At 37.1% G+C, this 13,314-nt stretch overlaps 1 non-coding gene across 1 annotated transcript; it reads left to right on the top strand.

Annotated features, from left to right (window-relative positions):
- The first annotated feature begins 797 nt into the window (after positions 1 to 797).
- On the top strand, positions 798 to 958 carry LOC136231707 (U1 spliceosomal RNA). The gene has a single exon (XR_010690075.1). It is a non-coding gene; the product is annotated as a U1 spliceosomal RNA (small nuclear RNA).
- Positions 959 to 13,314: the final 12,356 nt, after the last annotated feature.

Raw genomic sequence — 13,314 nt, forward strand, 5'->3', positions numbered from 1 at the left:
TGAAAATCACAAGATCCTTATACCAGCTGTTGAAATCGACATACACCAAAGTAAATCAGATGAGGAAAAGATAGAGTAAGGAACAATGATACTCTAATACATCAAGAAACGAAGAAAATATGGCTTACCAGTATCGTGTTTCGAGCTCACCCAGTGATTGCATGTCCAAATCAACCATGGAGATAGAGAGGGATGAGAGGGATGAAGCTTGTGTAACCTAAACTGGGGTTTGGGATTGAGAGACGGTTTATATATCAGCTGAAATTTCAGTCAAATGATATAGAGCGCCTAAAATTTGGTATGGCTGCATAAGTGAAATTTCATTTGCCGCTTTTTTGTTTTCGGCATACAATGACATTCATTTATTAGAAGTGTCATCTGTAGAGTGCATCAAATTTAAAGAAAACGCGCATTTTCTTTGGATGACAGGATTCTGTAATCGTAATGTCATCTGAGAATCGAGCGCATTTTTTATTTCGCCTTCAGATGACATACAGTTAAAATACTATCACGAAAAATATTCAGACGACATGAAAACAAATGTCTGTCATGTATCTTGTGTCATGTGAAAGGGAAAATAGCATAGTTTTATGTGATATTTATACGATAGAGTTTATCTTTCTTTCACTTTTCTCCGAATTTCAAAGAAACACTTGTCATAATCGAGCAACTTTAAACAAAACAAAAAGCAACACATGTGAATGATGAAAGAAGGTAGTGAATCCCACATTGTGAGTTGGTGGAAGTGATAAGGAGGAGTAAGAGAATAAATAAAAAGGACCAAGTAACATTATAACATACTTACCTGGACAGGGTCAATGGGTGATCATGAAGGCCTATGGCCTAAAGTAGTGTCTTCCATTGCACAAATGAGGGGTACTTCTCTACGGTCTCCCCAAGTGGGAGCTCCTATCTCATTATTTATTGCTTTGGGGGCCTGCGTTCGCGCAGCCCCTGTTAAATATATTTCCAGACAATTAAATTGTATACATGATTTGAACTTCAATCGACTTGAATAAATGTTTTGTTGAATGTTCTGAGTTTTCTTGCTTGTCTATTTTCAGTTGTGAGCGAGTACAAACAATCTCTAGTGTGAAGACTTAAATGAGGAGAATAGAAACATACATATGGAGGTGCACTTCTAGTGCCTCGTTCTTGTGTTGGATTTTACTTTCTTCTTTATTGCATTACATGTCTCAAGAAACTTGTGTGCATGTTATTAGGGGTGGTAAAAGAGTTGATGTTTCAATATATGATATTGTAGTTGGAAACGTAATTCCTCTAAACATCAGTGACCATGTGGGTACTTCTCATTTGTGATACGGTTTTTACAATTTCTACATGTGTTGATAGTCGCTCTCTTCCCATTGATGAATCTAGCATGACTGGAAAAGCAAGATCATAAGGGTTCTTTGCATATTCTATTTTGAGTCATAATTCTGTAGGGGTACTCAGTGGTGAATATAGGATTACTCGGTTGGGGGGGCCAATTTTACACGTGCGTTTACAATTTTTTTTTTTGCTAAATCGAACTTGCTCAATTTTTTTTGTATATATGCGTGTTATAATTTGAATGGTCAAGAACCAATTTTTAAGTATTAATGTATAATTTCTCAAAATTGGATTTAGGGAGGGCCGAACAGGTAAAAAAAATTAAAATTTTTTATATGAGAGGGCCTAGCAGGCCAATAAAAATTAATAATTTGGATTTAAGGAGGAATTAATAGGCAAAAAAAATTAGAAATTGGGATTTAGGGAATACTTAATAGGTCCAAAATATTGAAATTTTGAATTTTGGACCATTTTGGGAGGCTAATTCAACACCCCGATATTTTTTTGAGATAGGGGGCTCGAAACTACCTGGGGTCAAGATGGTTCCGGCGGCCGGAGGGGCCCAAACCCACCCTGTCTACGCCCCTCGGGGTACTCATTTCATAAGTGCTATTTTTGCAGGTTTACAAGAATTCCAGGAAACCAATTCTAATGTTTGGCTCCAAAGTAGCGGATGGTAGTAGCGTTATGGTGGTATAGTTACTTTTTCCCCCTTGTGTAGAGTACTATGCGCATAATAAGACACTTGTTTTTTGATTCTTAAATGCTAGGTAATATAGTTAGTTCCTCTAATTTCAAGAGAAACGATGGAGATAGTGTGAGGTACAATAGGAGTATATACAAATTCTCTTTTGTAGTTATGTTATGGTGAATTTATTTTATTATTTACATTTTTAGTTCAAATAATATTATTAATGAGGAGAAATGTCATTATAAAAATTTGAAACACTTCAATGAGAATCTGGGTTTGGTGGTTGAACCGTCTTCCTCGGATATTCATAGTGCAATTTTCAGTATGTCTGCGGATAGTGCTCCTAGTCCGGATGGCTTTGGTGGGATATTCTATCATATGTTCTGGGACATTAATTATCGGACACGATGTTTGCAGTATGGTTAAAGAGTTCTTCAGAACGGGATGCGTTTTACCTGGGCTAAATTCCAGCCTAATGGCTCTTCTCCCAAAGTCCATTAGTGCTGATAGGATCGACAATTTTAGACTCATTGTCATAAGCAACTTCAATTATAAAATCATCACTAAAATTCTTGCTGATCGACTTAATCGTAAGGTTCGAAATTTTCTCTGGACTGGTTGCACAAACATGAAGAAGTTAATCACGGTTCTGTGGCGTATCTATTGCCATTCGACTGCCTCGGGCGGGCTTGGGATCAAGGATTTTGCTGGTTTTAACCATGCCCTTCTCGACAAGTTAGCCCGGGATTTAATACAGGAGCAATCCGTAATCTTGCTACTAAGAACACGCTTCATGGCCCCTTCTAGTATCCCCCGATTGCAGCTAACACCCTCCACGATCTGGTCTTCCTATAAGGCAGTATTCATGACTCTGCTCTCCTAGACGCGATGGTGGATTGGTAGGACTTTTACTTTAAATTTCTGGACTGACTATTGGGTTAAGTCGTTGGTAGCAAATCAATTAGGCATGTCAGTAGCCGATCATCGTTGTAAATTCAACTGTCTTGAGGAATTCTTCAATGGGGATTACTGAACCGGCATATCCCATCTTCTGCCTGTAATACAACATAATATTACCAATATCTGCCGGGGATGGGATAAACATGATGTCTGTATTTAGGAGACCTCAGATTCCAAAAAATTCACACCGAGGGGTTTTTATGACAGCTGCCACAAGCTCCCAGGCGTTACATGGAGGAATTTCATCTTGGGGAGCCATATCCTGCCTTCACGATCTGTCACCTACTGGAAATTAATTTACAATCGTTTGGCCACCCAGGATAATCTTCAACTCCGAGGCACTATTCTAGTTTCACCGTGTATTCTTTGCAAACAGGCAGCCGAATCAGCAATTCACCTCTTTATTTAATGCACACCTTTGCCGCCTTTGGCGTTATCTCTGCACTGCATTCGGAGTCAACCTTAATCTCTCAGGTACCATTTCTTATTTCCTCTGCCAATTAATGGGTTTTCGCTTTGGTAAGCAGGTCTGTCTCCTATAGCAAGGCACGATGGTGAATTGTTTTTAGCTAATTTGGTGAACTCAGAATCTTGCCTTGTTCAAATCCGAGCTTCCTACAATCCAAAATGCAGTGACAAAGTTAAAGATTTTGACCCGGGAAATTGAAAAACAGCGTCGTGGCTGTGTTGGAAATTAGGCTAAGGTATAGCAGCGGAAATATAAAATTTTTAACCTATTTCCATTTAACCACAAGATCCGTTAACCGTTATTTCATATAAAGAAGGATAAGTAGAAATACCTTTTAGAAGTTCTATCTACCGTTGCAAACGAAGTGCCCACAACTTCAAAAGAGGTAGAAACTGTCTACCAATCTGCCCCTGTCCGAAACAGACCTTCCAGACTTCCGAACGACAATCCCTTTGGTGAAAACGTGGAAGCATATGTCTAGAAGCTCCTGTCCAAAAATCGCGACGATCCGACGGTTCAATCTCCGGGAATCCGTGAAATCGTGAACTGACCTGATGTAGGAGTAGTAAAACCAATTTCTCCCTTTTGTTTGTTTTTCTTCTTCGAGTTCCCAAACACGAAATAAAACACGGGAGGATTAATTTGGAATCAACCGTTGAATAGCAACCAAAGTAGATTGCCTCTAACTAATCAACACAAGATCAAGGATAAAAGAAATAGATGAAAATCAATTGATCAAACGAAGCCGTAGAGAAATCTCGTCCTCGAACTAGGGGTGTCGAATTTTCTCTCTCTTGGACTAGGTGAATTTCGAAAATCACAAGTAGGGTATGGCTTGCTTAGATATCGAAAATCTCAAGGGAAGGGGTATTTATAATCTCTTGTATCTAATCCATAGTTAGATAGAATTAGGTTACTGAATAGGAATTCCATTCGGAATAGAATTCATAATTATTATCTCACTATATATCTAATATATTAAGGACAATAATAATAACCTTATTGGATAATAATAGGAGTATATTAATCTAATTAAAACTCCTAACTTAATTATCTCTTAATTAATTTAATTCATATTCCTAATCTAATTAGGATTAACAAAATCAAATTAATTATTCATGTATATCACTACATGAATTTCGACCCCCTTATGTCCATGGGCCTTATTGGGCTCAATTGGGCTTCTATCAATTAATTAACATCTATCTCTCTTTTAGGTTCCAAGTCTTATGTGTGATCCATTAGGTTCTTATTGCTTCTAGCCGTATGCAACGTTATTAAATTAATTTTCAAAAAATTATATTTAATCTTTGCATAACGGAATGATGTACAGAGAATGTGATTAGCAAGTCCGTAATCATTCCCCCAGAGCTATAAGAAGACAGGTTGATTCTGTCGTTAACCTTTCCGTATTAGTTACAGTATAATTCGATCCTTTATCAACTACATCCTTGAACTGAATCTTATGACTATGGGTGATGTCAAGTCACATATAGCGAGACGTTCGTTTTACTTGTACAGGCCGAGTCAACTCAAAATGATAGGTTAAGTGAAATCTGTATTTCTTACTCTTAAGCTATCACCTTGCAAGGATTTAGAGTCGAGTCTTCCACAAGCGATCCATGGATGTATCTCCCATTTATCGGGAGTGATAAATGCTCAATCCAATATATAACGACTCTGCAATTACTTCTTGTGATACCCAGCGTCTACTGTTTACACCCCAGAGTCGTCTCTATTAAGGATCGTGTTACACCAGAGTCAAAGCATCACATTCCGTAATCCAGAATACCAATTAATATTCCTTTGAGTCTGAGGATTAGTTATACCTATTAATACCAATGAGATGAACAGGTGACAAGGATGAATCTACCCATCCTGTTATCTCAAATCGGATCCCCAATCCTAATGAACAACGTTTCATCGGATCTATGTAACTGTCCAGATATCTGTATATATGAAGCTTGTGAGATCAGCTTTCTGTCGGACAGAAGACATTGTTACATACAAGTCTCAACAGTGATATGTCAATCCCAAACATATCACTTGACTTGGGGTGGTTTTAAGTTTATCAGTTTACTATAAAGTTTTGTCTCACTTCATGCTTGTATGAACACTTTATAATCACTTTAAATAAACTTACGGATTTCCTTTTATTAGACTTTATTTAGTGCTTAAAAGGGATTGCCTTTATATAGTTATAAAACATATATCTCATTAAACAAATGATATAAAGAACAATTCATTTACATTAAGTTTGTATCCTAGAACAATTGTCTATAGGACACTAAACCCCAACATACTCCCACTTGGACTAAAGCCAATTGTTTCTAAAACTAATCCCAGTAGAAGTTAAATGACGATCATGTATTCTCTGGGTTAAAGGCTTTGTCAACGGATCTGCAACGTTGTCCTCTGTAGGTACTCTTTCTATTCTCACATCTCCTCTAGCCACAATCTCTCTAATGATGTGGTATCGCTTAAGGTGATGCTTGGATGCATTATGAGACCGTGGTTCCTTTGCTTGCGCAATGGCTCCATTGTTATCACAGTACAGTGTAATGGGATTGACAATGTCAGGCACACACCTAGTTCTGTAATGAACTTTCTAATCCAAACCGCCACTACACCATAGATGGTCTGTTGCAACACCAAGCAAGTGTTGGCTAAAGTCGTTATTGTGTTGCTAAAGAAGTTTTGGCAACAGTTTTTGTCAGAAAAGAGAGTTGCTTTTTTGCACGTTGCTAAAGATGTCTTAAGCAACAGTTTTTCACATTTTTAGCAACATCGATACAAATGTTGCTACTCGTATCTGTGGCAACACTTTCCTATCCTATAGCAACTTAAATGAAAGCATTGCCTATATCGTAGAACAGGTAACACTATTATCGAATAAAATTATAAGCAACACTTTTGAACTTTCTTGCAACAAGTTTTTATGCAACATTGATTTTTAGTTGCAACTCTTTCATATACAATTTGCAACATTTTTTAATTTAACACTTTTTGAGCAACTCTTTAATTTAACACTTTTTAATAACATTTTTTTAGCAACTCTTTTATATTATGTTAACGCTTTGTGTTTGAAATTTTAACAGTTTTTAATGTAACACTGTAATATATGCAACATAATCTTTAACTCGTGCAACACGAAAAAAATTAAAAGAAATTTTGAATTTAAATAATAGCATAAAAAAACCCTTAATTGCAATTAAAAATCCATAATAGGTCAATATGTTAACAATGAAATTTAAAATTCTCAAATGATCCAAAACATATAATAAAAAGTATAATAAATTCATAATGTAACCTATCCTTCAAACTCCTTAGAAAAGACAGTGTCATTCTCATTTTCATTTGAATGCCACCATATATATCCTCAATATCAATGTTGAGATTGAAATTAACTTCTACCAATTTGTTTATGAATAATGTCGAGCTCTTCCTCACTTTCTGGTCCATTTGTTTCATTTTCTCCTCCATTGCTTCTTCAAGTTGGATAACTTTCTCCTCCATTTCTCCTTGCAATTGGTTTTTTTATCTTTGTTAATTCCTCTACATAGGCATCAGAAACATTTCCAGTTGATTGTTCCTTCAATTCCTGCAGGCTCGGATGCTCAGCTTCTTCATCATCTGAGGGTGGGGGTTCCTAATCAAACAAATATATACACAATCCTCAATAACATTGAGGACTGTAAAAAATGATGATTACACTCTTGCATTCATGGTTTGTTTTTCTTATCGATCATATTGTTCATGACCTCCATCCGTCTTTTCAACTCATTTTGGAAAATACATAATTTGAGACATTTTCTTCTTCACGCATTAGGTGGCGGTGGCAGTGGTGGGCGACTATCTTTTTCTAAGTTTCTTACCATTTCAGCGACCAGAGCTTCAGAGTGCTCCATATTTTGATTTTGAGTTTGAGTTTTTTTTGATTCGAAAGTAACATGCTCTTTTCCCATATGCTTTCATGGTGTCATTCCAATGTGTCTCATTGGGCATGCCAAATTTTTTAGCGATATTTTAACAAATATACTAATTTCAACCTTTGACTTTTTTGAATTTGCGGATCCCTGCAATCAGTAATTGATGTTATTTAACAGTTCTAGCTTTTAAGCAAATGAATGAGCAAATAATTGAGAAATTGCAAATCAAGAATACGCATAATACTTGATTAGCTAATAAAGAACTAATAACATGAAGACTCCGAACAACTGCTGGGATGGAGTTTTTTTACAGTGTTAATTTTCAAGTCACGAACTTGGCAAACTCGACAATTAGTGAAAAAAGGAAGAGAAATTATGGAAGAAGAAGGAAAGATGAGCCCACAAAAGGTTGAAATAATAAGAGCAAATAGGTTTGGGAGAGTTTTTTAGTTTGGATGTGTTGTTTTGTGGTTTATTCATGGTGAAGAATGATTTTTATAGGTGAAATGTGATGTTCTACTACTAGATTTGTTTATGGGCTGCACCCGATCGGGTTCGGACCGGGTTTAAGTGGGCTTGACACCTAATTAACTTGTCCAAGTCCAGCTCAACCTGCATTATATTTATATCGGATTCGAGCCGAGCTGGATCAAGCTAAAATAATAATTCCCAAACCTACCCTAACGTAACCCGGCCCGTCCACTAATATATCTATATTAAAAATATATAATAAAATACAGTTAATTGATTCATCTAGTGAATGTAATCTTTAATAAAAAAAACAATTAAATTTAATGTATAAACAAATAAGTAATATGTTAACAATGAAATTTAAAATTCTCAAATGATCCAAAACATATAATAAAAAGTATAATAAATTCATAATGTAACCTATCCTTCAAACTCCTTAGAAAAGACAGTGTCATTCTCATTTTCATTTGAATGCCACCATATATATCCTCAATATCAATGTTGAGATTGAAATTAACTTCTACCAATTTGTTTATGAATAATGTCGAGCTCTTCCTCACTTTCTGGTCCATTTGTTTCATTTTCTCCTCCATTGCTTCTTCAAGTTGGATAACTTTCTCCTCCATTTCTCCTTGCAATTGGTTTTTTTATCTTTGTTAATTCCTCTACATAGGCATCAGAAACATTTCCAGTTGATTGTTCCTTCAATTCCTGCAGGCTCGGATGCTCAGCTTCTTCATCATCTGAGGGTGGGGGTTCCTAATCAAACAAATATATACACAATCCTCAATAACATTGAGGACTGTAAAAAATGATGATTACAGATTTGCATACTGTGAGTGTCAAGAATTTACCTGTTGAAAGCGTCTACGCTGGATAGCAGCTACAACTCTCACCATCACATAAATTGGAATAACAATCTCAGCAATTCGCAGAAATAACAACTGTCACACACCACACCACACTAAAACACTTGTTAATATTTGCATTCATACAAGTGCCATTTCATTCAAATTTCAACTAATTTCAACAGTTGTAAATTGATACCTTTCTTAAACGTTAATCCTATATTTTATTTTGTATGTGGAGTCTAAATTGATACTTCTCCAAAAATCATAAGCCTATATTGGTACCTTATCTTTTTTTTTATTGAAATTCTTAGGAACTTGTATATAGAAGTCATGATTAATTGTTATAATTACAATCCAATCACACTATAAAATCAACAACACTCTTGCATTCATTCACCATAAATACAAGTCTATAAAGGAGATTCTCTAAATCCAAAATTGTAATTAGTAGAAAAGAAAGACCAAGCTGTAGTAGAAAAACAAGAAAATAGAAGTAGATACAATATAGTCATAGAAGCAACCGAGAAAACGGTTCGCTTTCTTTAAGATCAATCCAAAAAATATAATACAAGAAAGAAATAGGTAGAAAAATAAAGAAAAGACAATGGATGAGGTTTAAGTCATTGACCAGCTAAATAGTTACACAAAAGTAAAAATAGTGATGAGTGAAGGTTATGGATGAGAATGAAACAGTGTGATAAAATAGGAATAGTCATGCGATAATTAACAAGTAAAATAAGAAATAAATAATTATCAAAATTATTAATGACATTGACACTAGCAATTATTGAATATAGTCTCCATTGATGCATAACATCAAGTTAACATGATTAATTAGCTGAAACAGAGCCAGGACAGATAACAAAGCGGAGATCAAAGCTTACCTCGAGAGAAGAACTTAAGGGCCTGATAACCGAAAATCTCAACAGCAAGGATGGAGTGGCTGTCTCTGCAAACTTTTAGAAACGGCAAGCCATGGAGAGTATCATTGAGAGAGAACAGAACTTTGAGAGAGAGTTCTTACGATAGTATTTTTTAGGTTTTGATTTTTTGATCGTGAGATATACAGAAGGACAAGGAAACTAAATAAATCAATACTTGTCCAACATCTGGATAACTCCATAACTGCAATTGAAGCAAAGAAAATTAAGAGAATATTTGATAAATCATTAAATAGCTATGAAGAATATGAAAAAATCAAAGAGTCAGATAACTTTAAACAAGAAGGATATTAAACAAAATCTCCTAATACATTAGCTCATGTATACATCCTAATACAAAAACGCATATTCAATCTTCCATCACCTGGAATGTATGCCAAATAAGGTAAGCAAAATGGTAATCCTTCTGTGTGAGCAAAACTGTACATGTACAGGATATCATAGAAGGTAGGGGATGGGTTGTTTTGGGAGAAGGTCCATATTTACTATAAGATTAACAAAACGGGTTTCTGCCACGGATGTATCAAAAAGCAAGACAATTAATGTAGTTAACACATCAATAATAATATCATATGTGGAGCATATTAGCTTCCCCAATCAGCACATTTAATCAGTAGTCCTTACTTTTTTAGTTGATTGTTTGGTTTTCATATGCTGATAAATCAGATTTTATTTTTATGAACAAGAACAATTTAAGAACTCCGCCTGTGAGGGTCACTTGGTGGCCTTTACAGCCGGTCCCAAGCCCGGACAAAGGAGGAGGGTTGCGGTAGGTTTGTGGCGGCCAGCGTAAAACTTAGCCACATCTTATGACATGAACCATAATATAAATACCGTTGGGGCGTTCCCTACTCAGCGACGCGCTGCACTTCCTAGACCCGGGTGTAGTGATAAATGTGCAAGGGTTGCTAGGTCGTCGCCCCGAAGCGGCGCGCCACCCCAGGACCCGGGGGTGGTGTCAAATATGCAAGGGTTGCGGGTAAATAAGCTAGTCCACGGTAATGGTAGGGGTAGGGGTAAGGGTAGTAGGTTACGCTTTGGGACATGGAACATAGGTTCTTTGACAGGAAGATTAGCTGAAATTGTAGATGTTATGAAGAGGAGGAGAATAAATATATTATGCCTACAAGAAACCAAGTGGGTTGGAGCCAAGGCTAGAGAGATAGCTCCTTGGGGTTATAAGCTTTGGTACTCAGGAAAGGATAAGGGTAGAAATGGAGTAGGTATTCTTATTGATAGGGAGTATATTGATGAGGTAGTAGCGGTGTCTAGGAAGAGCGATAGAATTATGAGTGTTAAGCTAGTGATAGGGGATGAGGTTGTGAATGTCATTAGTGCATATGCGCCACAAATAGGATTAGATGTGTCTATAAGACAAGCTTTTTGGGATGACTTAGAGGAAGTGGTGCAACAGGTTCCTAGGGATGAAAAAATGGTACTAGGGGGTGATCTCAATGGACACGTGGGTTCTAGGCGAGATGGGTTTGAGAGTGTTCATGGAGGGTATGGTTTTGGAGATAAGAATGAAGCAGGAAATGATATTTTGGAATTCGCATCAGCCTATGACTTGAGTATCATGAACACATGGTTTATGAAGAGAACATCCCACTTAGTGACTTATCGGAGTGGCGGTAATGCGAGCCAAATTGACTTCTTCTTAGTAAGGAGTGCTTGGAGAAAGAGTTATATTGATTGTAAGGTGATCCCTGGTGAGAGTACGACAACCCAACATAGAGTAGTGGTGCTAGATTTTCGAAGTAGGAAATGTATAAGAAAACAAACACCTCAAGTAGAGACTAAGATTAAGTGGTGGAAATTGCAAGGGGAGAATCAACAAAAATTTGTGGATGAGATGACCAAAAAAGATATTTGGACTTGCAATATGGATTCAGATATAGATTCAATATGGAATAAGATGGAGCATAGTATAAGGGAAGTAGCGAAGGAAGTTCTAGGGGAATCTAAAGGTAGCATGCCACCGGGTAAGGACACATCTTGGTGGACAGAAGAAGTACGACAAGCAGTAAAGAGTAAGAGAGAATCCTATAAACTATTGGGGAAATGTAGGAGTGACGAGAACTACGAAAAATACAAAGAGGCTAAAAGGGAAGTAAAGAAGGTCATACGAGATGCTAGAGCAAAGGTGAATCGGGATCTGTATACAAGATTGGATACGAAAGAAGGGGAAAGAGACATATATAGAATTGCTCGGATGAGAGATAGGAAGACGCGAGATCTCGGAAAAGTTAAATGTGTGAAGGATGTGGACCAGAAAGTCCTAGTTGGAGATAAGGATATCAAGGAACGATGGAGGTCCTATTTTGATGACTTATTTAATGGAGATCGCCAACAAGATGTTGGAGATATAAGTATCCATCACGATATGATAAATCATGAATGCCTGCGGAGAATTCAAAAGGGTGAAGTCAAAATGGCATTAAGTAAGATGAAGTTGAAGAAAGCAGTAGGACCTGATGGCATCCCTATTGAGATTTGGAGATGTTTGGGAGAAAGAGGAATCGAATGGTTGACGACGTTCTTCAACAAAATTTGGAGAAACAATAAGATGCCATCAGAATGGAGGAAAAGTACCTTAATCCCTTTGTATAAGAACAAAGGCGATGTCCAAGATTGTGCCAACTATCGGGGAATCAAATTAATGAGTCACACTATGAAACTTTGGGAGCGAGTGATTGAACAAAGGCTAAGGAGGACGGTGAAGATCTCGGAAAACCAGTTTGGCTTTATGCCGGGAAGATCAACTATGGAAGCCATCCATCTAATGAGACAATTAATGGAGCACTATCGAAATAAGAAGAAAGACTTGCATATGGTTTTCATTGACTTGGAGAAAGCATATGATAAGGTACCAAGGGAAGTACTTTGGTGGGCCTTGATAAGGAAAGGCATTTCGCGGAAATATATTGACATCATAAAGGACATGTATGAGGGAGTATGCACGAGTGTACGTACTAGTGTTGGGAAAACTGAAGAGTTTCCTATTACGATTGGAGTGCATCAAGGTTCCGCACTAAGCCCATTTCTTTTTGCCATCGTTATGGATGAACTAACAAGTTCACTTCAAGATGGTATACCATGGTGCATGCTGTTTGCAGATGATATTGTGTTGGTTGATGAGACGAAAGAAGGAGTGGAGATGAAGTTGGAACTATGGAGGCAAACTCTAGAATCTAGAGGCTTTAAGTTGAGTCGAAGTAAGACAGAATATTTGGAGTGTAAGTTTAGCGGCCGTAGGAGTAGGGAGGCAGGGACAATCACCCTAGATGGGAGAGTTGTTCAGGCCTCGGATTGCTTCCGGTATTTAGGATCTATTATCCAAACGGATGGAGAAGTAGATGGAGATGTTGCCCATAGGATTAAAGCTGGTTGGTCGAAGTGGAAGAGTGCTACGGGTTTCCTTTGTGATCCCGGCATGCCTAATAGATTGAAGGGAAAATTCTACCGGACGGCAATTAGACCAGCATTGTTATATGGTACGGAGTGTTGGGCAGTGAAACACTGCCACATCCATAAGATGTCGGTGGCGGAGATGCGTATGTTGAGATGGATGTGTGGTCACACGAGAAAGGACCGGGTGCGTAATGAAATAATTAGGACAAAAGTAGGGGTTACATCTATTGAGAATAAAATGAGAGAAAACCGACTAAGG

Source organism: Euphorbia lathyris, chromosome 5 (genome assembly GCF_963576675.1).
Source record: "Euphorbia lathyris chromosome 5, ddEupLath1.1, whole genome shotgun sequence".
NCBI lineage: Eukaryota > Viridiplantae > Streptophyta > Magnoliopsida > Malpighiales > Euphorbiaceae > Euphorbia > Euphorbia lathyris.